The 26,467-nt window shown below is 42.4% G+C and overlaps 1 protein-coding gene across 1 annotated transcript in view; it reads right to left on the bottom strand.

Moving 5' to 3' along the window:
* Positions 1 to 25,592, bottom strand: part of CSRNP2 (cysteine and serine rich nuclear protein 2) — a 42,163-nt gene extending 16,571 nt beyond the window's left edge. Inside the window, exon 1 of the mRNA XM_089480722.1 lies at positions 25,284 to 25,592. The gene's annotated coding sequence lies outside the window, so the exon portion shown is untranslated. The remainder of the gene's footprint in view (positions 1 to 25,283) is intronic.
* Positions 25,593 to 26,467: the final 875 nt, after the last annotated feature.

The following is a 26,467-nucleotide window of genomic DNA, read 5'->3' as shown; positions in this document are numbered from 1 at the left end:
AAAAACAAACAGGCTTTAGGAAATGAAGTGAACTTGCTCTGGTACTAAATATTTTTCTGGCTCTCCTCCCATGTGGTTTCCTATTAATTTCCTCATTTTGAGCTAAATCACTAAGAGCCACCCTATACCATATTAATCTCCAAACATTCACTGCAGATACAACTCTCTCCATTCTGCTGTCTCTGTTGCTTCATGTGTTCCACCCACCCAAAGCATTCCACTACTCACCAGCTAAGCAATAAATATGCTGGGAAGCAGCATCCATCTTTCTCTAAAACTTCACCCTGCATAACTTTCACATGCCACCCCCCTCCCCCCCCCCCAACAGCAGAGTGGTAGGAATCAATTGTAAGTCAACTAGCCTGCTACTTGTTCAGCCTCTCTACTCTCTGCCACCACTCAAACTGTTGTTCTGGAAGCTTCCCTCTCTTCAACTTTCAGGTTCTAAAGACAGATTTCAGTATGCTAAGTGCTTCTCAAGGTTGTTATTTCTCTCTGTTCATGAATTATCAGCAGGCATCAATAGTAATGCCAGTAAGTGCCAGGAACATGGCAGTGAAAAGCAAAAACTCAATTCCCCTCTACTAGTGCGTTTTTGCACCCAACAGTACATACTTTTGCACACAGATGGGACATCAATGTGGACTATGTGTTAACTGACAAGATATAGAAAATACTAAGGCACAGTAAATGTATATGCACAACTCCTAGGTCACTACATATCCCAAACAATGCTCTCATGAGGTCTACAGGGCACCTAATGGTATAAAACAGCTCCAGATCATAAACATATTCATTTCACCTAAAAGGATAAAAAGGCTTTTGACTTTCTTGGCATTGAAACAAAGAAAAGTTTGGAAAGCTTAAATTATGCTCATATAATCTGTTGACTTGAAACAGTGCAAAAGGTAACATACTACAGAGCACTGAACTATTTCAGTTGCTGGCTTCTTTTTAAACACACAGACACATACTCCAAATGAAATGCTCTGAATGTTGTGCTGGACTGAAGCAACTGAACAGGTTCTGAAGGTACCAGTTGCTTTCCTATTCCTGACCATGGTTACAAGTCAGACATGTGTGGTATGCATTCAGCTGACTCCCAAGTGGTTAAATCTGCGCTTGCCTTTTGTGCACTAAGCAGACACCAGTGGAGGAGAGAGTCAAGCATGCATATACATTCTTGGAGCAGGCAGACAGGAATCTTGAACAAACCAAATTCTGCTTTAGCACAGCACAAAACAGCAAGAAGACTGCAACCATTTTATTACACAAAGTGCCAAGGGAAAACTTGTTTGTGTCAATTATTACAAAGGAAGGATGCTTAGCTATTACACAGTATAACTCTGCATGCAAAAATCTTTTAAAACCATAATCACTGAATAACTACATGTGTATGACCTTGGGTTAGATCCACTTTGGTATTGTCTGGTGTCCGTCTGAAATTATGGCCAGCAACAGATGTTTCAGAGGAAGGTGCATCTGAAACCCAGCATTAGGCAAGAGAAGGATAATCCTACCCTCATGGCAGTCAGATCCTAATCTCCAACAGCGAGAGACTAGATTAAACCTTTTGTGAGAAATACTGTGACTTGCCCTGTAGGACTGAAGTGGACACAATAGACTTAATGACTTAGTTCAGCTAACCTTGACTCCCAAATAAAATGAAGGAAGAGTAAACCCTGCTTCCATCTATTATTCTTATTCCCACAGCACTCTAAAAGGAACAGAGTAATAGCATAGCAGAAATTCTCCATAATCTCGAAACAGAAGGCAAGTCACAGGACTGAGAAGGGCAGCTAGGACTATGCTAGAGAATGTATCCAAAATCAAAGAGACGAGGGCTTGGAGATGTGTCTCTGTATTCCTCCAGAGAGGTGATGGGTGACCAGAAATAGGAATATGACTCCAGCAAGAGATCCCATTATAACAGCTATAGCTTTGCCTATGGCAATAGAGGGCATGCACATTCATAATTGTAAACTATGATTCAGCAACTGTCCTAAAGCTTCATGTAGTAAGAGGCCAGAGAAAGTCCCTTCCAATTCTGAGATTCTGTGAAAAGTTTACTCTTCAAAAGTAAAAAAATAAAAAGCCTATTTTCTCTGTATTATATTTTATTTTTTACTATTTTACATTTTCCATTTGACAGCATTATGTACACCAACTAGGATTCACTGTGCCTTATAAATGCTAAACAAATGTACAAATAAATAATGATTGATGGTCCAGGTTGAGGTACACAATATAAGTGTTTCCCATGTTTGAGATCTGAGCATCTGTTTTGCCACCACTTTCTTTGTAACCAGCAGGAATTTATTACTTCTTTCCTGGAAGGAAGAGGAAAGGGTTGGCACAGAGTGTAAACAATCACTACAGTAGAAGGAATTGGACACTTTGCAGAGAAGAGGTAAGATATCTCCCTGCCCATCCTTTTTTATGAAGTAGTGCGTGTTGAAAATGAGGCTTACCCCCCCCCCTTTTTTTAACTGAAATAAAACATCCTAGGAGGCTCTCCAAAATTCTGTGCCAGTGACTGACGATCCCTACATAGGTGTGAATCCGATCACCAAGAACCCCTACCTATTACAGCCCTGTCTATTTTTGGCATATTTGACAAATGAATCAGCCATGAGGCAAAGCTGTAGCTGTTACAATGGGATCTCTGCTATTATGTTCCCCGCATATGATATAAGTAGAACCATGCTGGATCAGGCCAAGGACCTACCTAACCCAAGAATCTCTCTCTACAGAAGCCAAATCGATGCCTAAAGAAGACCACAGCACAAGACACAAGCACAATAGCATCCTTCCACTTGTGTTATGGAATTTGGAGACCTGCTGCCTCTAATACTGGAGGTAGCATGAAATGCAACCATCTGGACTAGTGGCTATTGACAGCCATATTCTCCATTATTTCTCTAATCTTTTCCTGCACCTTTTCCAGCCCTGCAATATCCTTTGAAGATGCAGCTAGCAGAACTACATAGCACTCCAAGTGTGGCTATATCACAGATGTCTATAAAGACATTATGATTTTGGCATTTTTATTTTCAGTTCCTTCCCTACTGAGTTTCCACATGAATTTTACCTTCCCTATGCCAGGCAGCATTTTCTTTGAGCTATTATAACCTCAAGATTATTTTTGGTGAGGAAGCAACTGCTATTACATGCACTATTTGTACATAGGCTAATCTGGGATTTCCTGCTCTAATATGCTTCATTTGCCACTTGAACATCCTTTTAGAAAGAATACTCCTTTGGATAGGGTGTTCTGGAGCTTTTTGCTATCCATTTTCTTTTTAATACCTTTAATACTTTGTTGTTGTCAACAAATCTGGCCACCTAATCCAAAGCATTTATGAGCATATTTAAAAAAACACTAGTCCTAACACAGCTCACATGAAGAACCCCACTGTTTAACACCTCTCAATTCTGGGACCTGTCCAAGTAAGTACTCCTACTCTTTCTTTCTGTTCCTCATCCAGTTACTGATCCACAAGGCTCTTTCTTCTAAGACCATCTCTGAGATATTTGCCCAAGACTCTCTGGTGACCAAAACTGCCTAAATCCTTTGAAAATCTGTTGCACTCTTGCCCCAACAAATTCCTGCTGAAACTGTCACTGTTCCTCTAAGGTACTCAAAAGCCTTGATAGACAACTGTTCAGAATCCTGTTTAATCCCTACAAACCACAGACTAGAAATTCACATTATGACCAGGACTGGTGATTCTCAGCATTCTAATAAAAGCTCTCAAACAGCATAGAGAACACCCAGGAGTCAAGTGCCATTTCTGAGCCACACAACTCATCCAACCTCTTAATCAGAAAAACAGATGTGCAATGGCCCCCATCTATAGAAGTATAGACATTTCTTACAGGATTCCAAGCTTTTGCCAATATAATCTTTTCCAGTACAATTACAGAATGCATACCCAAAGAGGGACACACTACTCTTAGGTTTTTAGGTGTTTTCTAATTCTCCTCTACCTTTTTTATGAAGGTTTCATTAAAGACATCATGGGTTATGGACATACATTTACTGAATAGCTTCTGAAATTCCATCTGTTTTTGTATTAAAACTGACAGAAGAGATGTGGATATATATCCTCTATGGCCTCTTTTTAGACAGCATTTAGAACTCAAGAATCTTTTGCCATCCTCACACTACTTGAGTGCTGAATGGTTTTGCTGGAGAAGCCATCTGATTAATAAAAAGTGAGTGCAACAAACTCCAATGAGAGGCCAAATCTGAATCTCCCAATGCCGTCTGGCCCCTCTATCTACCCCTTCAGTGACTTGCTTTGCAACCAGGTAAGGAGGCCTCAAAAGACCTTCCTGCTTAGATCCCCTTCCAGTGGTGCACAGAATAAACAGATGCAAACATTACAAATGAAGGTGAGGAGGGGCAACCTGTGTAGGTTGCAAGTCCCAACTTATTTAGTAACAGGAGCTATTTCTTAAAATACCAAACCCTGCCACTAATTTGTCTGTAGCTTGTTTTTCCCCAGAATGTGTAGCTTGATACAGAACAGTAGGTCATGCAGCACCTTCAGAATGAAGAAGCTGGCAGCAGAGATGAGACAATAAGACCCATTAGGTTAGGGATCAGGAAGCCTTTGAATGTGGGCAGCATTTGGGTCATGTTACAGAAAAGAGGCAAGGGTTGCAAGGTGGCTCTGCTACCCCCCAGCATATCACCTATAACAGTCAGCTCTTGCCTGGATGGCAAAGAATAGCTGGAACAGATGCGAGACCTCCTGGAGGTTAGCTTCTGATTATCTATTGTAGAGGGATTGGTGAAAGGACATGAGAAAACAACAGCCCACAAATTAATTATGATTACTTGGTCCAGCCTTCTTGTAAAACCTCTGTGCTAGAAAGTAAGCAATGCAATCCAGGACAAGAAAGAAAGAAAGAAAGAAAGAAAGAAAGAAAGAAAGAGCCATTTAACAACCACCTCCCAACATCTTTCAGTTTGGATGGCAGAAGAGCAAAAGAAAAGAAAAAGGAGAAGTTTAACTATATTTAAGAGCAGAAGAGCAACTAGAACAAGCCCTCGATGCTATCTACAGTTTTAGTCTACAACCACCCCAGGAAACACACCTCTGGGCTGGGAAGGTATTTTGCTTTGAATGTTCACATTGATTCCTGAACCTACCTGCCACTTACCTCTATCTACCTATTTCCCCCTATATTCCATCTTTCTGCCAGCATGGGAGCCAAGGCTGCTATTTACAGAAATAACAGAAGTGCTATCATTTCTTTGAGATTCCCCCCCCCCCTTACATTCCTCCACCCTGCTGAAATGCTTAGCCTTCATCAACTTGAAAGGCTCAGAATGGATAGCAAAATTAACTGTAAAAATAATTCATGTTACCTATCACAATTAAACACGAGACAAAATTTTAATGGAATCCCTCCTCCACAGCAGGTTATTACTGATGCCCAAATGTCTAAAGCTTTTATAGCACTTCGAAAAAAGAATGCAGAATAGACATTTAAACGAAAAGGGAGGGGAAATCCTGAACTGTGCTGTCAGTTTCTTTTCCTATCTCCACTTTCATGCAGCAAGACATTTATTACAGAACAATGGACTTTACTCTGCTGGGAGACAGAAGATTAGTGTGCGCACGGGCTGTTGTTTCCTTTGCCACTGTTGTGCCTCATGGCTCCTCATGCGGCTCCTGCATTTCCAAGAAAGAAGTAACTTTTTAAAGACTGCCCTTGCTCCCTGAAAAAGTAAATGTGGGAGGCTAAGAGAAAGACAAGCCTTGCCAAAAGGAATAGCTTCAGAAGAAGCAAGCTGCCATCTTCAAAGGATGTGCTAAGGCAAGGAGCATGTTGGAGGGGAACAGAAAAGCAGCAACGTTCAGAGGACTTTTCTGACTTTCTAAAAAAGTGCTGAGCACCAGCGCGGTGTAATGGTTTGAGCGTTGGACTATGAGTCCAAATTCCGGCTTAGTCATGTAAACCCAATAGGCAAGTCACATTCTCTCAGCCTGAGAGGATAGGCATAGCAAATCCCCTCTGAAGAAACCTGCCAAGTAAACCCGGTGATAGGTTCACCTTAGGTTCGCCCTAAGTCTGAAATTACTCGAAGGCACAAACAACAACAACATGCTAGCAGTATCAGAGGCTCTCAATTTTCTGAGACAAAAACTACTTGCAAGGGAGCTTTGAAGTCAGGAAAGGATAAGAGCCTTGCCCAAAAGAAAGGTTTATCCTCAAAAGTCACACCTGGTATTAGGGAAAGTGTTCCCCCCCCCAAAAAAAAATTGCCAGCTTTCACAGAACAGAAGAACAAAGAAGCCTCAGAACTTGTCTATTCCACAAGTCCCACTAGGACAGAAATAATCCAGATTGACACCACTTTAACTGTCATAACTCCATGCTATGGAATTCTGGGAACTGTAGTCTGTTGTGGCCCCAAAGTGGAGTGCTGTCAAACCAGATCATTTCTGCAATGCGGATATAGCCTTGGTCTCACCCCAACACACAAGCCCATGCTGCCCCCTCCTCCAGAAGCAGTATGCCATGCCACGCCATGCTCCTCCTGGTTGATGTGGGTCCACTTCCACTCCCCCATCCATCCCTGCCAGCTTCTTCCCTGCACTCGTCTGCTCCCTTCAACGTCCTAGCAACCGTCCCCTTAGCAACAAAGCCGAACAATTGGGCTTGAAAGAAACATGCCAGCCAGCTGTGGCAGACAGCAAAGAGAAGCCTGGCTGAACTTCCTGGGAGGAAAAGGTTCGTTCTGTGCTGCTCCAAACAAAAATTAGCATTGGGCAAGGGGGGGGGGGGATGCAAGGGCTCTCTTGGGTCAAGGATTTAAAAGCAGGCATTGCAGAGCATCACCTCCAAAGGCCAGAAGAAATAGGCCCTGTGGCTTCCACACCAGAAGGACAAAAACTGGGGTTATTCAGACTTTGTTGCTTTTTTAGCACGACTATGCAAATAATCTCATTCACACATTCCAATTTTGTTGTTCACTGTTGTTGTTTTTAATCAGAACCACATCACTGTGAGTACAGTTGCTCCCAAGCATCAGCACTCAAATAAAGATGGAACCGATGATGCGGATGTATTCAAAACACATTCAACGCATGCAGTTTTATCCCAGTTCATCCTGGGTCTATTTGCTTTGGTTATTCACCCAGCTGACAAAACAAATCTTTTAGGAAAAGTCGACGGGAAAAAACGAGATCAATTATCCTGGTTAAGTGTGGGGTTTTTTGGTGGGCCTCCCTCCCAAACTTACTCGGATGTATTCACAATGCATGTGAACAACAAAGATCCAACCCACATTCTACTGGGATAATTTTCTTTGTCCGAATAATCACACTGATCCAATTCATTTGGTGCAGAGAAGAAGGGAGCCAAGCATCAAGTGTCTCCTTGGCAAGCCACAAATTACCTGGCCCAGCTTCCCCACCCAGGCTAGGACAGCAGCACCCCTGCTTTGTGGCTGAAAGAATGGCCTTTGAATTGTCCCTGATCCACAGCAACCGTGTGGATGAAACACCTCCAAGACACCCTGTCCTTCACTGCTCTGTTTAGTTCCTGTAACTTCATGCCCATGTCCTCCCTGATTGAGTCCATCCATCTAGCATGCAGTCTGCCTCTATTTCTGCTTCCCTTTACTTTTCCTAGCATTATTGTCTTTTCTAATGAGTTGTGTCGTCTCATGACGTGTCCATTTGTCCAAAGTACAACAGTTTCGGCTTGATCATCTTGGCTTCCAAGATTTGATCTGTTTGGTTTGATCTTTCAAAGACCCCTTTGAAAGAACAGAGACAATTCCATTTTTGGCATCAACTAGCAGGATATGCTTATGAAGTGCTGGCTTGCTCAAATCCAAAGCTCCTTATTGGTTGCATAGCTAAGCAAAAAGCTCCTTAATTCACCAATTTCTCCTAAATTAGGACACCCACAATTGTCTCCAGAAATGGGGTACAGGACCTAAATACCCCTAGCAATGCTTCCTAAACTTTTGATCTCCAGGTGCCTTGGATTTCAACTCTGCCTTCAACTCAACCACTTTCCTAAAGGCACCAGATCCCAAAATAAAAGCCAGGAGCCTCACCAAAAGACTCTTCACTGGTACTTATTCAAGACCTGCATTGATGAATTCTAGACTTTACTTCCCCTTCATTGACCTTAACAATTCTGACTTCACTTTGCTCATTCCCATTCCAAATCAGTTTGTTAGTGCTCTCTCTTTATACCTTCTTGTTACTCTCACATGTGCAACAAATAAATAAGAAGGCAACGACAATTAAATGCCTTGCCTGAGCAATGAGGGATTTGAATTTAGTAACTGAACAAACCAAGTCTCATCATACATCATTTTTCCTTTGGACAACATCTACCCTATATGCCTTGATGAGTCTGACCTGAAAAAAAGTTGGTACACAACATCTGCATCGTTGAAGTGTCCCACACTGTCTTATGTGCTGGAATATAATCTGTGTGATTTTCTTTCAAGCCTTGGCAATACCTTTATGGAACTAGATTATGGAATAATCTAGTCTAATACCTTGAGTTATGAGTTGCAGAATGAAGGTCTCGGACTATATACATATAATATGCATATCCAGTTGTCTTCAACAGCATTTAAGGTGGTTTATTATGACACTTTGAATCCTTGCTACCACTTCTAAAGAGAACAGCAATTATGTTTTGGAAACCGCACAGAGCAAGCACACTACAGTCGGCCCTCCATTTTTGCGGGGATCTGTTCTCAACCTCCCTGCAAAAACAGAGACTTACTGATATTCAAGCCCTTTAGGCTTGAATGGGGCCCGTGCCCGTGAGCGTGCAGGGGCATGCCCCACTGAATTTAACAAAGGTCGTCCCTCTGTGAATATTCAAGACCGTGGATCTCAAGTGCGCGATAATGGAGGGCCAACTATATAAGCTTTTGGGTTACTCACTCTCAGTAATATCACAGTATGTGCCTGGAGTTCAATTTCCTCCTTGTAAGGAAGTATTAACTACATTGAAACATATCTTACAAAGGAAAGTTCTTTTACCAAGATTTTTGTGATTAAGAGGTCAAGAAACATCCTGTCCACCGCTTCCTGACTGGATGTTTAAAACAAAAAGAACATACTCTTTTGACATTGTACATTATGAAACACACACATGCACAATGAAGGGATTTAGCTCTCTCACTAACATCATAATTAGAATTTTCTTCTTTAAAAAAAAAACACCCAAAGCTACTGAATATTATAGACTTGCAGAGTCTTTCCTCCATGATCTATCTATCCCTGAACCACCTAGATAGCAGAAGCATGATATTTTGCAAGGTTTTATGCACAAGTGAGAAAATGTTTTGAGGAAATGGGGGGGGGGGGATCAGCTGCTACTCATTATGACAAGGAATTCCAAACATCTGGAGGGCAAGCTGCAGTGTCTGGGAAGTGCTAATGAACGGTGCTGATGGAGTCTGTGGGAGTCACTTGGTTAAAAACACTAAGAAGCCATGCACAAAGGAGGCAAGGAGGAAAAACTGGGTGGAGTAGAAACCTACAGGGAAGTTAATTTGGTTAGAGGTGAAGGCAGTATGGAATTAGAGAAGTAAAGGTCAAAAAGGGAAGGCAGCTTCAAAAGACAACCTCAGCTGATTGCTCTATATCTGAAATTATTTTTTTCAGTCAACGGGAGAGAAAAATAGTCCCTATTTTTTACCTTTCAAAAGGAGGCCACCTTAATTTATTCACTCTAGACTTACAAGCCTGGAGTTTCATAGGGTGATGTGTTCACAGCTGACTGCAGACAGCCTTGTGCTCCTGTGATTACAGCAAGTGAACTGTGATCATTTACACAGGACTTATGGCTCAATAGGTTTTATAGTACTCTCTTTGCAGCAATACTAGATGAATAGACCTTATGCAACCACACTCTTAGCTTCAGAAGCAAAACAAATATGTCATCGTCTTTCATGGCCAAAAAAGTTAAATCCAGTATGAAACCCTAACAAGTGAGCACTGACCAAGCTACACATCAACATTTTATGTTTGGGAGGAAAAGAGAGCTTGGGAATGTTACTTTTTCGAACTACAGCTCCTCCAAACCTGCAGCCAGCTTAGCTGGAGGGGAGAGATACTGCAGCAAGATTTATGTGCTGGTTCCATATGACATAACCGCAGCATCAGAAAAGGATCAAGATTTTCTGTACTTGTTTTCAGTAAATAGAAAAGATTGCCTATTTGTACCCATTCCTTAGAATGCTAGAAGGGCGCTCAGATTTTTAAGTTATCCTACTGCTTGGAAAACAGCTATAGCTGAGTGAAGGTTAAGGACTCATCATAGCTACCGATGATCGCCTAGGGAGAGAAATGAGAAAGCAACTGAGCAGAAGATCTGTGGAATAGCTAAAACATCATGCAGAAGTTGCAATATTTGTAGGAGACACAGGCCAGGGCAACAGCCATATGTAAAATTATAAATCTTTCATCTTTCAGCAAAGCCCTTTCCCCGAATTATCAGACATTCACATAAGATCTCCCTGTTTTAGTGTTAAAATCTAAGATTAGTGTGGGTTCAGCTGAACAAAAGCACACATGCATGAAGGAAAGACTGCCCTTAATAATGGGCTGGAGCAAGTCCATGGAAAGTATATGAAAATCAAGCTGAATACCAGTGTGAGTCTCACTTCATTAGATACTACAAGAAGGAAAGGCAATAGGAATCTGCACCTTTAAAAAGCTAAAGAAAATAACCCTGAAATAGCCTCCACAAAACTCTGCCTACTGGAATCCCATTGTGAAATCATGAAAAACAGAAATCATTGTTTCTCCCTCTGCCCTTCATCTATCAACTTGGCTTGACAGCAGTATATGCAAAGATGATTTGGGGTTCTTAGTAAATAAATATGAGACACTAGCTGATGTTAAAGAAAATGCAAATCCAGATTATATCAACAGTACTGTATAGATCTGGGAAACAGAAGTATCATGAAAACATCCCTCTATTCTGCTTTAATCAGGTCTCCCCATAGAGTACTGTGTCCAGTTCTGGGCACTACGATTTAAGAAGAATGTGATCAAGCTGGAACATGTCCAGAGATGAGCCACAAAGATGGTAAAAGGTCTGGAAAACAAGCCATGTATGAAACAGCTGAGGGAACAGGCTATATCTAGTCTAGAAAAGAGAAAATATAATAATCTTCAACTATCTGAAGTACTGTCACATGGAACATGTAATAAACTTTCCCACCACTGCTCTAAACAGTACCAATGCATTCAAATGATAAGGATATTCTGAAATATTAGGAAGAACTTTCTGATGTTAACAACTATGGGTGGTCTTTAAATGGAAGCTGGCTGGTCATCTGTCAGGACTGCTTCAACTTTAGATTCCTGGCTTCCTCTGAGGCTGAGAGAGTGTAACTTGCCCAAGACGCCCCCAGTGGATTTCCATGGCTGAGTAGGGATTCAAACCCTAGTCTCCAGAGTCCAATACTTAAACCACACCACACCAGCATTCTAGATTACATAAATAATTTTTCAAAAATTACGGACTTGTTAGAGAAGCAGAACACAGAGGCATGGAATCCACATATTTGGCCCTGGGAGCTCACCACAAAAATATCAAGCTCTTGTAACAATCCTTTGCCTCTCCACAGCTTCAGAATAAGGATAGGTCTAACTTACTGCAATCTCCATCTGAAGCATTAACAGAGACTCAGAAATACAGTGCAACACAAAGAACCTCAGCTCTCTTGAAGCTGGGGAGATATCATCCCAGGTGAAGTGTGCTGCATTTCTCAAATGTTTCGAGCACATTAGGGACACAGCATGACAAAGCCAAGTGTCAGCCCTGCTTATGAATAAAGTGTTTGGGAAAGGATGTGTGGAGATTGCTCTGCAGTCACAGTGTAGATCTGCAGTGGTTGGGATTCCTTGGAAGTGAAGTACAGCATGGAGAAAGCCTAGGTTTCTCTTCATAGGTTACCTAGATGCCATCCTACTGGATGGCTGCCCTTTTGATTGGCCGCATCTGCAATATTCCACCAGTAAAGGGCATTGGTGTGCCCAGTAACACACTGGCAAAGCACAATCATAGAGACCCTGCCCCTTCACACACTCCTTCACTCCATGCCCCCTCTTGGTCTGTTTGGTTTGTGTATATTGTAATTACATCTATTTAAGGTGTTACAGTTTCACTTTTTTGCATTGCTGCCCCAAACGCTTGGGTACGGTGTCTCTGTCCGTTTTTAAGATCAGGTCAGGCCACACCTAGAATGCTGTGTCCAGTTCTGGGCACTAGAATTCAAAAAAGATGACAAGTTGGACTGTGACCAAAGGAGAGTGACTAAAATGGTGAAGGGTCTCGAAACCATGCCCTATGAGGAGCAACTTAAGGAGCTGGGCATGTTTAGTCTAGAGAAGATACGATTAAGATGTGATATGATAGCCCTGTTTAAGTATTTGAAAGGGTGTCATATTGAGGATCGAGCAAGCGTTTTTCTGCTGCTCTAGAAACTAGGACCCAGAACAATGGATACAAGCTCCAGGAAAAGAGATTCCACTTCAATATTAGGAGGAAGTTCCTTACAGTAAGAGTTGTTTGACAGTGGAACACTCTTCCTCATAGCATGGTGGAGTCTCCTTCTTTAGAAGTTTTTAAACAGAGGCTGGATGGCCATCCTGATTCTGTGTTCCTGCATGGTAGAGGACTGGACTGCATGGCCCTTGTGGTCCCTTCTATCTCTATGATTCTAATGTGCACCTTCACTGGGGCGTTTATAAGCAGATTTAGGGTTAGGTTAGGATAGATCGTTTCTTTAGAACTCTTGCTAGAGCTGTTTGAGGCTTTGGAAGGGAAATGTGCACATACTCACTAGTCCTCCACATTATTCGTGATTTTTAAAAAATTTGCAAGGGTCCTCCACCCCTAACCCCCCCAAATCCAGAAGGATGACTGTAGAACCAAATTATGTTCATCATCAGGCCTACTATTAAGGACTAGCTCAAATCACGTAAGTGTGCCATCACAAAAACAAAAAGCAGAAGTTGTTTAAGCTTCAATCAACTTCAAATGTGAGGCTTTTAAACTCAGTCATCTAACAAATCCATATGCAAGTCTTCAGGTGTACCAAGTGGGCCCTGAAAGCCAGAACGGAGAAAGGCTTTAAGAGACCATCTGGCTTCAAAGCAATCTTTTCCCTACAACTCAAATGTCCCTTCAATCAGGAAATATTTACAATCAAACTTCACAAAGAGAGCTAGTACATCTAAGGTTGCAGAACACACACCTGTGAACCAAAGGACCATCTTATGAGTGCCATGAAACTCCTCTTCAATTTGAAATTTATGCATGTATAAATTAATCATATTATCAGCAAGTTTTCAAAGTGACATGCAAAATTCAAAACACATACACAAAAATGTTACAATAAATCCTTCTCCTGTCCCTCACAATTACTTTTTGCAAAGGTATATTGAATAGTTGAATTTCCAGTCTCTTGAAAGCACACTCAAGTGTGTGCATGCAGACCACACACACACACCAACAGCAGATAAGGAAAAGATTCAAGCTGGTAAGCACCAACGGTAAAGCAGACATAATGTTAGCATAGAAATCCATGTGGGAGTAGCCCGGCATGCTGCAGAAGCAATCAAACAGCAAGTTTCAACCACTGACTAAATAAAGCTCAAAGAAGACAGAGGCCTGAGGAGAGGGGAGCACTCCTACTTGCAGCCTTTCTATTGCTGACCTCTCTCAGCAAAGAATTGCAAGCTGCCCAAACATAGTTTGTTGGGGAGCCAGCAGTGACTGCTTTTACATGTGTAGCAAAGGTACTCCATTTACATGACAAGAAAGTGAGAGATAGCCTTCCCTACACAGAGAGATATTATGAACACTAGCCTCATGGTAAGTGGACCAGAAGAGCATATTAACCCTGGACTAGTTTAGAGATGAATTTGCGTTCATTTAGAAGATTCACAGCTGTGCAAAACATCCCCAGGAGCAATGGGAACCTCATGCCTGCATTGCAGAAAAGTCAGAGACAATGGAACAGTTAATTTTTGTACAGTATTGAGACGCTTTACTATTCTGCCCCTTCCTCCTTCCCACTCACTAGACTGATGTCAGAATGAAGAAGACAGATTCTTGTTGCTTCAGGCCTCTTGTTGCTATTGCTTGAGCCTAGCTCAGGCATTTTACAAGCCAACAACTCTCTGTAATTACGTTTGAGCATCTCTTCTCACCTCTTATTCTCTTTCAAACACTGCACTTCACAAAACCTGAACCATTGCTTCTTCCACATTCTGTCTGCCAAACCACCTCATTCTTTCTTCCATAGAACATATTCTCAGCTTCTGTTCTTTCCATCATCAGTTACAACTTCATTATTCTACCACTACTCCCACTCTATCTCATGCAAGGCACACCCATCCTTCCATCCTATATAAGAGCATGTCTGCTTGGCAGTTTCATGAACTGTTGGTTTAGTAACAGAATGGGAAAGCATCCAGCAACAAAAAGTACTAATTTCACACAAAGTGTTATAATTTGCCACCCTGTGGCAACAATGGGGCAATAAGAGAGGTGTCCCACTCAGAAAGTACTCAAAGCTAGCAATGTGACTCTGTCAGCTTGGCCTTAAAAACTACCAGAGTGTGATGTCAAGCTAAGCCAGGTGCTCAAGTATGGCTGCTACAATGCTGAGCTGAACTGTGAGCCGTCCACCTCCCTTCTAGCTTAAAGGTTACTGGAGAACCTGGGCATATTTTTTCCAGCACAAACTCTTCAGGTACATAGGTGGGCAAAGGAGGACTCAGATCAGGCAACCATCCCCTCACCAGCTGGCTGCAAGACTATCTTAAAAGATTCATCCTTAAAACTCATTCCAGCTTGTGAGCTGGACAACACCTGCTGCTTTCTTTATTTTCTTATCAATCCGATTCCCAACATCCAGATTAGAACATCCGCAAATTCCTCACAGCTCACCTTCACACACACACACAGTTTCCCAAAAAACTACCTTGATACCAGATGTTCATTTACAAAGCAGTATATAAGAAAGCAAGCTCTTCTGAAATTGGACACCAAACTCATGCAATTACACCATATTCAAAGCTTGCTATATCTTCCTGCAGCTGGCTGAACTGATCCAAGTTCAGAGTATGATTTTCAGAATTTTTTCCTCCATTGCCTCTCAGCAACTGGAGATCAGGAGCACTCCTCAACAGCATCTTACTCCCAATCCCCCCCCCCAATTTTTTTTATTCTTTCTTAACTACATTTGGTCTCTGCTGTTAGCAAACACACTGGCCTAGATGTACAAGCACATTCAGTTAGCTCCAAATTCAGAGAGAAATTTGAAGGTGGCAGTGGCTGCAGAAGTGTCTAAACATGTGAAGAGATGCCCATATCACAATAGATAAGAGACTACTGGACAACTGCATCTCTACCCAATGTTCAGTGGAGTCTATTATGATTACATACAGTCACACCCATTGCTCTTTTTTTAAAAAATCTTTTTGCTCTAGGCAGATTTTCATGATCTAGAACTAGATGTGTCAAGACTTATATTACTATGATCCTATCATTCTGCCAACTCTGAGACTGATTTAAAAAATGATTTTTTCAAGGAAGATAAGATGATCCCCATTCTAAAATAACTCCTTGTCCAAAATCTTGTCTAAGCTAGGGATATAAAACAGGTGACTTGCTGGATAAATTTATGTGACTGGCATGCTACAAACCCAATTGTTTGCAATGCCATTGCTCAGTTTACAATTACACATTTGTGAAGAAAATCAACCAAGCACCCTACCCATGTAAATGTAAATGCCGCATTGTCTTTACGGTTTGCAGCCAGTCAGTAACAGCTATAGAAAAAAGAAAACTTCCTGTCATGACCCTAATTTATTTGGAAAAGTAATTCCCACAGACGCTGGTATTAGGAGACATTGAAATAATTGTGCTGCCTACTATCTCACTGTGCGTGACCACAGGAGAGTGACAGGTGAAGAGAAAAAGTCTAACACAGTAGTTCTCAAATGGTAAGGAGGGCCCGGGGGACATGTGTGTGCAAGAGTTGCAAGGCCTGGAGGCTCTGATCCCATTTTATGTGTAAAATTTACTCATGTATTCAGTTGAATATTGAATCTGTTTTAACGTAACAGTTACCAAACTTTGGTCCTCCAGATGTTTTGGACTTCAGTTCCCAATATTCCTGACTATTGGCAAGTTGCCTGGGGCTTCTGGGAGTTAAAGTGCAAAACATCAGGAGGGCTAAAATTTGGGAATCACTGGTTTTAAAAAAACAAAAACAGAGAGGAGGCAATTTTACAACAAAACATTTGTCTGACAGGGAAAGACAATCTTTGATAACATGTCCCCAAATAAAGAGAAGCTTATCACCTAAACTGCTCATCTTATACATAAAAAGGAGTCAGTGTCTCTGTGTGATTCACTCTGTCCTTGCTTGCTTCATTCCAATCCCCCTGTGCTGCATGGGGGCAATTCTGACACATCTTTATTGGGTATGGAAAGCAAAGTTATTCACCACTGAAAGGAAGCTGCCTGTTGTGTCCCTCTCTATATCTGCTTCTCATCTTCCATAGAAAATGAGGTGAGGACTCCGCTAAGAGCAATGAAGTCTTATGAGCCTACATTTTAGTGGCTAGCTTTTTTTTTTAGTTGTTGTTATTGTGTGCCTTCAAGATGTTTCTGACATATAACAACCCTAAAGTGTTCCGATCACAGGGCCTTCTTGTCAAGCTTTGTTCAGTGGAGGTCTGCCTTTGCCTTCCTCTGGGGCTGAGAGAGTGTGACTTGCCCAAGGTGGGTTTAATTTCCATTACAAAGCAGGGAATTGAACCCTGGTTCTCCAGAGTCGTAATCCAACACTCAAACCACTACACCATGTTGGCTCTTTTTTAGCTGTAGGAGGGTAAATACACCCTTAACTGTAATGTGGGGTGGGGGGGAGACTATGTACCACAGCACAGGGAAATCAGGGAAATATGGCCATGAGCATCTGTGCTGAGAAGTGACCCAGATGGTTGACTCCATGGATATGGTGGGCCAGCAGTAATGGAAGCCTGAGGATGGGACTGTCACACTGTATATCTTTGTACGTCACTTTGGCAGGCCTTTTAGCTAAATGTTGGGGGCATAAATGATTTAAATAAATAAATGGAGGGGGGGTTACCCAAGGAGCAAGCTTTAACATATGATGATCCACATGCTGGTTTAGAGGAGCCAAACTTGCTAACAGTCTTTGGATCTTATTCTGTAAAGATGAGAGCATCAACAGGATGGGGGTACAGGGCAAAGGCAGCATGATTCCACCCAAACACATAGTGGCTCCCTCAAGCATAAACTTCATCTGCAGCGCAGCAAAACACTCTAGCTATTTTGAGACTCCACATCATGATTCAAAGGAAGATCCTTTTCTGAATAAAGTGGAAGTGTCTACAACTGAAAGCTGACCTAAGCCTTGAAATACGGCAGAGTATTTATATGTGTGTGTGTATACACAGATACAATTTTAAAAAATGTTTTCCATCAACTATGAAAGGAGTCAACAGTATTCTAGGGAGGGGGAGACCAAACTATTCAAGAGTGAGCTCTCTTACTCTCATGATTTCATACCCTCTTGCAACAGAATCTTCTCATCACAAATTCCAAAGGGTCTGATTTCACAAAGTTACCCTATATATGCAAGCCAAAATGTTTCCCAGAATGACATGGCACCATCACTGCAGAGAAGCAAACTGCACTAGTATTTGGTGATGTCATCGGAAGACACGGTAAAACACAAAGACTCTGGAAATACTCCACACTTACCATTCTGTTCCTGCAAAATATAAAGAACAGGGAATGTCCCAAAGCAACATATGCTGTAATGGTTCTATTCCAAACTATTACTGGGTCAACAGCTCTGCTAATGCCCAGTGCAAACCAATGTACTGAGAGTAACACTGATGCCCCAAATAACAAACATAAAGCAACTGTTTTTGATGGACACATTTGTGACATCTTTTCACACACAATGTCAGCGCTATAGATTAGTCAGAAGGTCTGGAAAAAAATGGGAAGGGAGATATTATGTTTTCTAGGCAAAGAGAATGAAGGAGGATGAGTACACCACACATAATTTCTGTGGAATGTAAAATGACTTTGCTAGAAAGAAGAGGAAAAACCATTTGAAAGAGAAAGTGTACCTGAACAATTGGCCACCATAACTGATCATAAACTAGTCTCTAAACTAGTCACTTGTGTGATTTACATAGTTTTTTTTTCTTGAGCACAATTATTAGATAAGGCGATTTTACTATCTCAGATATCATTACCCCAAAATGCAAGGTTCAAGGTAAAGTTCCACAGACAGGTTTGCATTAGGCTCACCAAAATGCAATCACAAATACGTAAATGATAAAAGCAGCATTAAAGATTTTGTAACTCTTACATGCAATGTATGTTATATATAATCCTATATCTAATTTTCCACAAATGCCTTTGAAGTAAGAATTAACAGCTAACCCTTTGCACATGAGTATGTTCATCTGCCTGTTGTGAGCACAGGGCTGCCCACGTAGTCACCATTTCTCCAGACCCAATGGAGCACATCCCACACCCTCTTTCAGTACTAGCCTCTTTGCCAAATGAAGAACTCAGACTCAAAATCTGTAACAATTCCAGGATTTGGAACTGGCTTTTCAGTGTTTTCCAGACAGAATGCTGTCAAATTTTGAGCATGGGAAAAAGAAGCAATATAGGTATTCTACATGTTTGTGTAATTTCTTCAGAATTAAACTAAAAAGAGGCACCAGTATGTCAAGCAACTATAAGAAGGTGTCTATGTATTTGCATTTTGACAATTGTTGTAGCTGCCTGCCTTCAAGTCATTCCTGACTTATGGGAACCTTAAGGTTTTCTTGGCAGATTTTTTTCAGAAGCGGTTTGCCCTTGCCCTTTTCTGATGCTGAGGGAGTGTGGCTTGCCCAGAGTCATCCAGTGTGGGCTTCCATTGCTGAGTGGGGATTTGAACCCTCATCTCCAGTGTCCTAGTCCAATACTCAAACCACTACATCACACTGGCTTTCTTTTGACAATCATAATTATGTGTAAGCTGCGAATCCAGTCTATTGATTCTTTCTTTTAAAAGGTCACTTGAATGCAACCATGATTTCCCACTTGGTCCATTGTTTACCAGTTTTGAAACAATCACTTCAAACTCTGATATAAGATCTTGTTTTTATGGGCCTTGACCTTGCTTGTCAATCCCATGAATTTCAGAGGGTTTTCTTAGGCAATAAACACTCAGTGGTGGTTTTGCAGTACCTTCCTAGAGCACTTTTAGCTTGCTCCATAGCTGGTAGCCAGGGTTTCCCAGCTTGGTTCATAGGGAAAACTTTGATTAATTGGAGCCTTCTGCATCTCTTGAGGTCTTATCATGGAGAAAGGAGCAAAGTGGAAACAAGGCTCTTTCACTTCAGTCTATTAAACCAGCATATATAAATTGTTTAAATTCAGTCGATGTGTTCTGCTGTGCTTTGGGGTTTTACTATGATTACTGTATATACTCATGTATAAATCTAGAAATTTTAATCAAAAAATTGACCCAATAAACATGAGTTGACTTATCCATGAGTCAGTGTAAATGCTGTACTTTAATTCTTTATTTTTTTAAAGGAACTATCCCTGGTGAAAGGCAAGAGCATAATCTGTCCTAGAAGCACTGAGTCCCCTCTAATTTCTCATTCATCCAGCCTTTAGCGTGAGCGCAAACAGTTATGCCTGTTGAAATTTGGTAAGGTCTTTGGCACTGTTTCAATTTCCTTCATCCTTTAGATCCTTTGTTACATGCCCCTAAGTTTTACTCTTGACTTATCCATGGATAATATCGAATTCCACAATTTCAGCCCCCCAAAACCATGGGATCGACTTATAGTCAAAGATGTACAGAAAGTCATCCAAACCACAGGAGAACAGACACTTTTACAAGTTAAAATTTTCAATTATCATCAGACTACTGTATCTCCATACCCCAGAATGTAGGTCAGTTTTACATGCAAGTAAAAATGTTTATAGAGTTCACAAATCAGATCATAAGTGTCCTTTTATTAGCATACACATGTACTGATTAGGAAGCCAGTTGAATCTGGGAAACAGGGTTAAAATCCTCATTTAGCGTCAAAGCTCACTGGGTAACACTGAGCCAGTTCCAATCTCTCCACCAAAATTATCTCACAAGGTTGTTTGGGAGATAAAAGTAAGAGAAAAGGAGGCAACAATATACACTACCTTGAACTACTAGGAAGAAAGGCAAGATATGTATATAATTTATTTACTGTGTCAAAAATGGATGCATGTGGGCCTCATTTCTTCACTACTTCATTGGTCTGACTCATTTATAGGGCGTATATTTCTTCAGTCGTTTTTATACTGCTTGAACTAACATAAACTGGCAAATATCCTCTATCTGCAAGTTTCCATTTTCCTGAAAATTTACAAAAGATGACAGTTAATTCAGACCTTTCATTTTCCACCGATGATAGTAACGGAGTATGCTGTAATGTAAGTTCAGAACAGATTATTTCTCAACCATGTAAAATAGCTTCTGCACTTGATAAAAATGAAGGAAAAAACTAGGTCTGAATCCGCTTAAGTGCAGATATGCTATACTGTATGGCATTTAATTTCAGAAAGTGTGAAATACATCTAACAGAAATATTCCAGCTCAATTAAAGCCACTTATCTTTGTATACCCTTATGTCTGGATGATAACACAGAATTTTCTTACCTCAAGAACTTTGAAAGTTATCATTCTGGAGAAATCATTATTAGGGCCTTAGTACAACATTTCTGCTGGAAGTTATGGGAGGGTGCACCTCCCCTCCTCACTACAGCCTTCTTCAGTGCCTGAAACAGGTAAGGGGGTTCCCAGTTCTCCCAGAGCCAGTTTTGGTAGTGGATAGAGTTGTGTGCTGTGAGGCGGCACCTAATTCCTCCCAGTTGCACCAGCTCCCACCATTCCAGCAGTGGAATACCACTGTACAATATGGCCCTGTGATATCAGTGGTCCAGATCCCAAGAGGCCATCCCTCAGGTCAAACTCCAAAGTATCATCACCTATGTTGCAGAAATTGCAGTGGGCCTAAGAGCAACTGTCTGATAACAAAACACTGAACTGAACCTTCTTATTAATGCTGTGTGTGTGTGCACACGTGCGCGCACACACACACATATCACCGACCTTTCTCAGCATATACTGGTCAAAAAGAAAAGAATGGGACACACCAGAAGCAAAGAAATTATATTACAGTCTTTGGGCCAGTACAAACGAGCCCTCAGTGACGTCCTTGTCACATGCTAAGGTTGCCTCGGGGCGGAGCACCCACACACACTCACAACCCTGGTACATGACAAGGGTGTAATAATGGCGGCGCCCTGTATACATGGGTGCCGCCATTGTTACGTAAGCGCCACTTTTCTTGGGTTCTTTTTCTGCCAGAGGGAAGCCACACAGTTTGGTGTCTGCGGTTTCCCTCCAGCAGAAAACAGGCACCAGCAGGCCACCGTTTTTCAGCAGTCTGTACTGCGCCATAGACAATCAATATAATTAAATAAAAAGTACCATTAATATTAAACAAATTCAAAATTAGCAATAAACGGGTCTGAACTTTTCAAGGCTAGAAAATGCAGATCTGGAGGTGGAGGCTTGAAGAGTATTTAGCTACACTCAAAAGTGTGAGACAGCATTGTACCTGCTCCCAACAGGGTTCGGCAAGTTGGTTTTCACTGGTGACCAGGAATCTCCTGACAACCCATTTATGCATACAAAGGACATAAGATCCCTCCCAGAGTGCTCTGTGCACTGCCATATACTCACAGAGGTGGTGAGTAGTTATTTCCCCAGTCTATGCTACGCAGCAAAGATTTGACCACATCAATTCATGCTGAGTTGACCAACATGCAAACACAGACTAAACACAGCTCCTTCTAAATACCTCCAAAGAACAGCACTGGGAGACAACTACTCCCCCAGCCCATCTCACATTTCCAGAGGACTTATGTTCTTACTCTGGACTGGAATTTAAGGGATGGTTAGAAGCAGCGGAGAATATTTTCTAGCTTTTGAAGGACATTGTGAAGTCAGCAATTTCAGCAAGTCCTCTGGAATATGGGCAAAATCTGGGGAGGTGTCAGAAAGGCATCTTGTACTAGGTTTCAAATACTTCAGAATGCTTGGAAAGATTCCCATTGCTTCTGAGTATCTTCATGCTCAACATAGGGCAAGTGGCTGGTATATAATTCCTTTCCTCTCCAAAGCACAAGCTAGAGGGAGAAGAGGCATTTGGGTCAGCCAAGAAGGATAGCTACCTACTGAGGTCAATCAGTGGCCTGATACAGACAGGCCAAAATAAAGCTGCTTCGAGTCACTTTGGAGGTATGGTGTTTCAATGATGCATGCGTCCTAAGAGTCTGGAAGCTACACCAAAGCTGCACTCTAGTCCTTAGGACCAGAGCATGGCTTTGGTGTGGCTTCTGGACTCTTAGGATGCATGTGTCATTGAAACACCATACCTCCAAAGTGACTTGAAGCAGCTTTATTTTGGCCTGTCTGTATAGGGCCAGTGTTTGTGGGCCCTGAATGTATTGAGGCAACACAGCCATATGACAAACATTCTAATGACAGGGCTGTGTTTTGTATCTTTGCTAACTTTCATTTCCACCTACTTCCCCAGACTACTTAATTCATTTTATGAAATACTCCACTTCAGTACATTTACAAGATTAACAAAACGATTCTGCTCAAAAAGGAGGATTTCAGGCCTCATCTACATTTGCAGAAGGAATTATCCTTCATAAGACCCCAGTGAAAAGGAACAGGTGACCTTTGATGTTCCACAATGATGGAGAGGAAGAAACATCTCAACTCAGAAAGTAACAACAGCTCAATAAGACAAAGTCATCTCTCATGACCTTCACACTTGCTATAAATAATTATGAGGATATGTCCATGATGGGATGAGAACCTAACAAAGACATTCTCAAACCTTCCAAAAAAGAAACATTAAAATAAAGACTCAACAAAGAGCCCATCCAGTAGAAAAAAGACATTGAAGTTGTCATTAAACAGCCTCTGAACTTGCCACTCAAATGCTATATTTGTAAGGCCAGCATTAACCTCAAACATGATAATACCAGATCTGTAAAAGCATTTGAACCTGCTCCTCCCCTGAGGCATAACTTGCAATCTATCCTCCAAAATAAAGTGTTACTACCTGAAGTGTCTGTCAAAACATCTCCTTTAGTGAAATACTATTAACTCTATCAATGTACAAAGGCTGTCCTGCAAATACCGTATCACGGCACCATAATGTCTCATCTAATCTGCTCACTGTGTAATTAGATTTCTCAGCTTCAGACCGGAGAATGGTGGTAAATACATCTTTGGCTAGATAACTATGATGCTGCTTTACGAAACAGCACCAACAAGAACCCTGACAAACAAAATATTAGCATAGCCATACCTATCCCAAGATATTTGGTAAATTTTGCAGTATCTCACATGAGCCTTGATCCCACATAACATCATGCCTTTAATCAGGAAGAGCCTGAGCAAAGAAAAGCATAATTTAAAAACAATATTTCTTCCCTCCCAGACAAGGCAGCTTAGCCATACATAACACTGTAACTGCTGTATCCAAAGGTAAGTGCTGACTTCATTTCTAGGTAGTTACAAATCTAAAGTACTGCAAGAGTTAAAACAATGCACCACGGGGGAGGGAAGTGCTACTGAGGTCAACATTAACCTTCCTTTTGGGCAAAGTGAAGTCAAGTGGCAATTTTTTACCATAAGTAAAATAAATTTTATGAAACCAATATGGTACAGTGATTGAGCTGTAAATCCCAATTTGACCTTGGAAACCCACTGGGTCACCATAGGCAAGCCACACTCTCAGTCTCAAAGGAAAGCACTAACAGAAAGCCCTCTGAACAGATCTGGCCAAGAATACCCAATGACAGGTTCGCCTTAGAGTTGCCATGAGCTGGAATCTACCTGAAAGCACACAACAGTAACTACAAAATCAATTTATCCCACAGAAACATGCACACAAACACATTTGTCTCACAAGGTCAGGCCCTTTGTTGTTGTCATTGTTGTTATCCACTGCGCTTGAGTCAACGCTGACGCATGGTGACCCTGTGGATGAGACACCTCCAAGACCCCGCTGTCCTCCACTGCTCTGCTCTGCTCTGCTCTGCTCAGGCCCTGCAAACTCACGCCTGTGACTTCCCTGATGGAGCCCATCCATGTGGCCTTGGGCCTTCCTTTCTTACTCCTGGCTCTACCTTTCCTAGCATTATTGCCTTTTCCAATGAGTCATGCCTTCTCATTATGTGGCCAACATACGAGAGCCTCAGTTCTCGGCTTCCAGGGAGATTTCAGGCTTGATCTGCTTCACTGTTGAGAACAGAGAGAAGAGGAAAAAGGAGGGCAATCTTATGCTGCATTATTTGGGGGGGGGGGGGGGAGGAACACCACAGTCACCAGCAAGAGCTACTTCGATTAACAAAGAAACACAGCCCAAATTAAGGAAGTTTCCTCACATACCTATTTAAAAGGCTCTCCTGGAAAAGGGGTTTGAAACAGGGCAATTGGTAAAGTAGTACTGGCCTCAGCGAGGGATGGATGTTTGTGGGGACAGGTTCCCCTCTGCCATCCCTTTACATTATATAAATAGCATTAAAATAAAAACAACCCTGCCCTAGATTTGCATTAATATGGGAAGAGAAAATGCTTCTGAAGAATCACCACCCAGGGAAGGAAAGAAGGAAGGAAGAAAAGAAAGAAAGGGTGAAGGAAAGGAAGGAGAGAGGGAGGAAAGAAGGAAGGAAGTAAAGAAAGGAGGAAGATGGGAAGAAGAAAAGAATGAAGGGAGGGAGAGGAGGAGGGAAGAAGGAAAGAAGGGAGGGAAGGTGGGAGTGAAGGAGGGAGGGAGGACGAAGAAAGAAAAGAAGCAATGAGAGGAGGATGAAAGAAGAGGGGAAGGAAAGAAGGAAGGAAGAGAGAAAGGAAGGAAAGGAGGGAGGGAGAAAGGGACGGAAGAAGAGAAAAAGGAAAGAAGAGAAGAAGGAAGAACGAGAAGAAGGAAGGAAATAAGAGAAGAAGAGAAAAAAGAAAGAAAAGAGGAAGGAAGGGAGGGAGGGAGGGGCGCTGTTATGTCCATCACCCCCAGGTCCTCCATTTTAAAGGCCCCGTTTCCCCCGCCCAAGGAAAGCCCCTCCCTCCCATCCCTCACCGGGGGCGAGCAGGGTCTCTTCTTCCTCCTCCTGCTGCTGCTGCTGCTGCCGCCGCCTCCTTGCCGCCGGTGAGTTGTTCTGCCGGTCCCCCCTTCTCCTCCTCCCCGCGTTTTCCTTGCAGGCGAGGCCCGATCTCCCCCAGCGGGTAGGGCGGAGACGGTGTTCCGGGGCAGCCCCGTGCCTGAGGAGAGGAGAGGCGGGGAGGGGAGGGCCTCGGAGGCGGCTCTGGCAGGCGGCAGCGGCGGCCCCTTCCGGGCAAGAGACCTCTCGCCCCGGCTCCGCTCGGCCGATAACAATGGGGCTGCCGGCGCATACGCCCTCCTTTTATACCGCGCACCACGTGACGCGAGCCGACGCTCCTCCTCCTCAGCCAATGGGGCACCATGGGAAATGAAGTCCAGCGCCGTTCCGCAAGACTGCGCATGCGCCATAGCGGAGGAAGAAGAACTGGCCTTCCTAGCGCTATGTACGCTGGGGAAAAGTCCTAAGGCGGCGAGGAGTGGCAGGAATAACGGAGGTGGGAGGGAGGGCGCTGCGTCCTGCACCTCTGCGCCCCCTAGCGGCTGCTACAGTACAATGGCCAGATAGATGTCGTAACCAAAGCAAAGGAGGAGGGCAAGGCGTCGCAAAATGGAGGGCCTTCAAGAAAAATAGAGGGGGGCACCATCAAACAAAAGCTTGAAAACACTCACTTAAATATCTCTGTTCATGCTCAAAAGGGAGGAAACTTTGGAATTCCTCCTGGACAGAAGGCTGAAAGGGAGGACATGTCCTGGAAAAGGAGGACCAAGTCTGGTCACCCTCAGTTGGGCTTATATCTGGGCTCACCTTGCTGTCCTCCTCATCCCCAAAGCATCTGTTGTTGTTGTTGTTGTTGTTGTGTGCCTTCAAGCCATTTCTAATTTCAGGGGACCTATCATAGGAGCTGATCACACGGAGGAGATCGGGCGTTTATCCTGTGAATGTCCCAGAAAAATCGCATAATTATGTGAACATTTTCACACAACATCACACAAAACCCACCATTAAGGTGGTCACAAAGAAGCATTAGTGCACATCTTTTTTGGGATTTCAGCAAGAATGCATTTCCAGTATCACTTCATGTGCACAACTGCATGTGATAACCATTCTCGCTTTATTTGAGGGATGCTTTAAATGCACTTTAACCTCTCCTTAACGCTGA

The sequence above is a fragment of the Sceloporus occidentalis genome, unplaced genomic scaffold (assembly GCF_023333645.1).
Source record: "Sceloporus occidentalis isolate IW3139 unplaced genomic scaffold, rSceOcc1.0.p SCAF_1, whole genome shotgun sequence".
NCBI lineage: Eukaryota > Metazoa > Chordata > Lepidosauria > Squamata > Phrynosomatidae > Sceloporus > Sceloporus occidentalis.
Note: the sequence above shows the minus strand (reverse complement) of the source record. Positions and strands in the feature narration are given on the sequence as shown.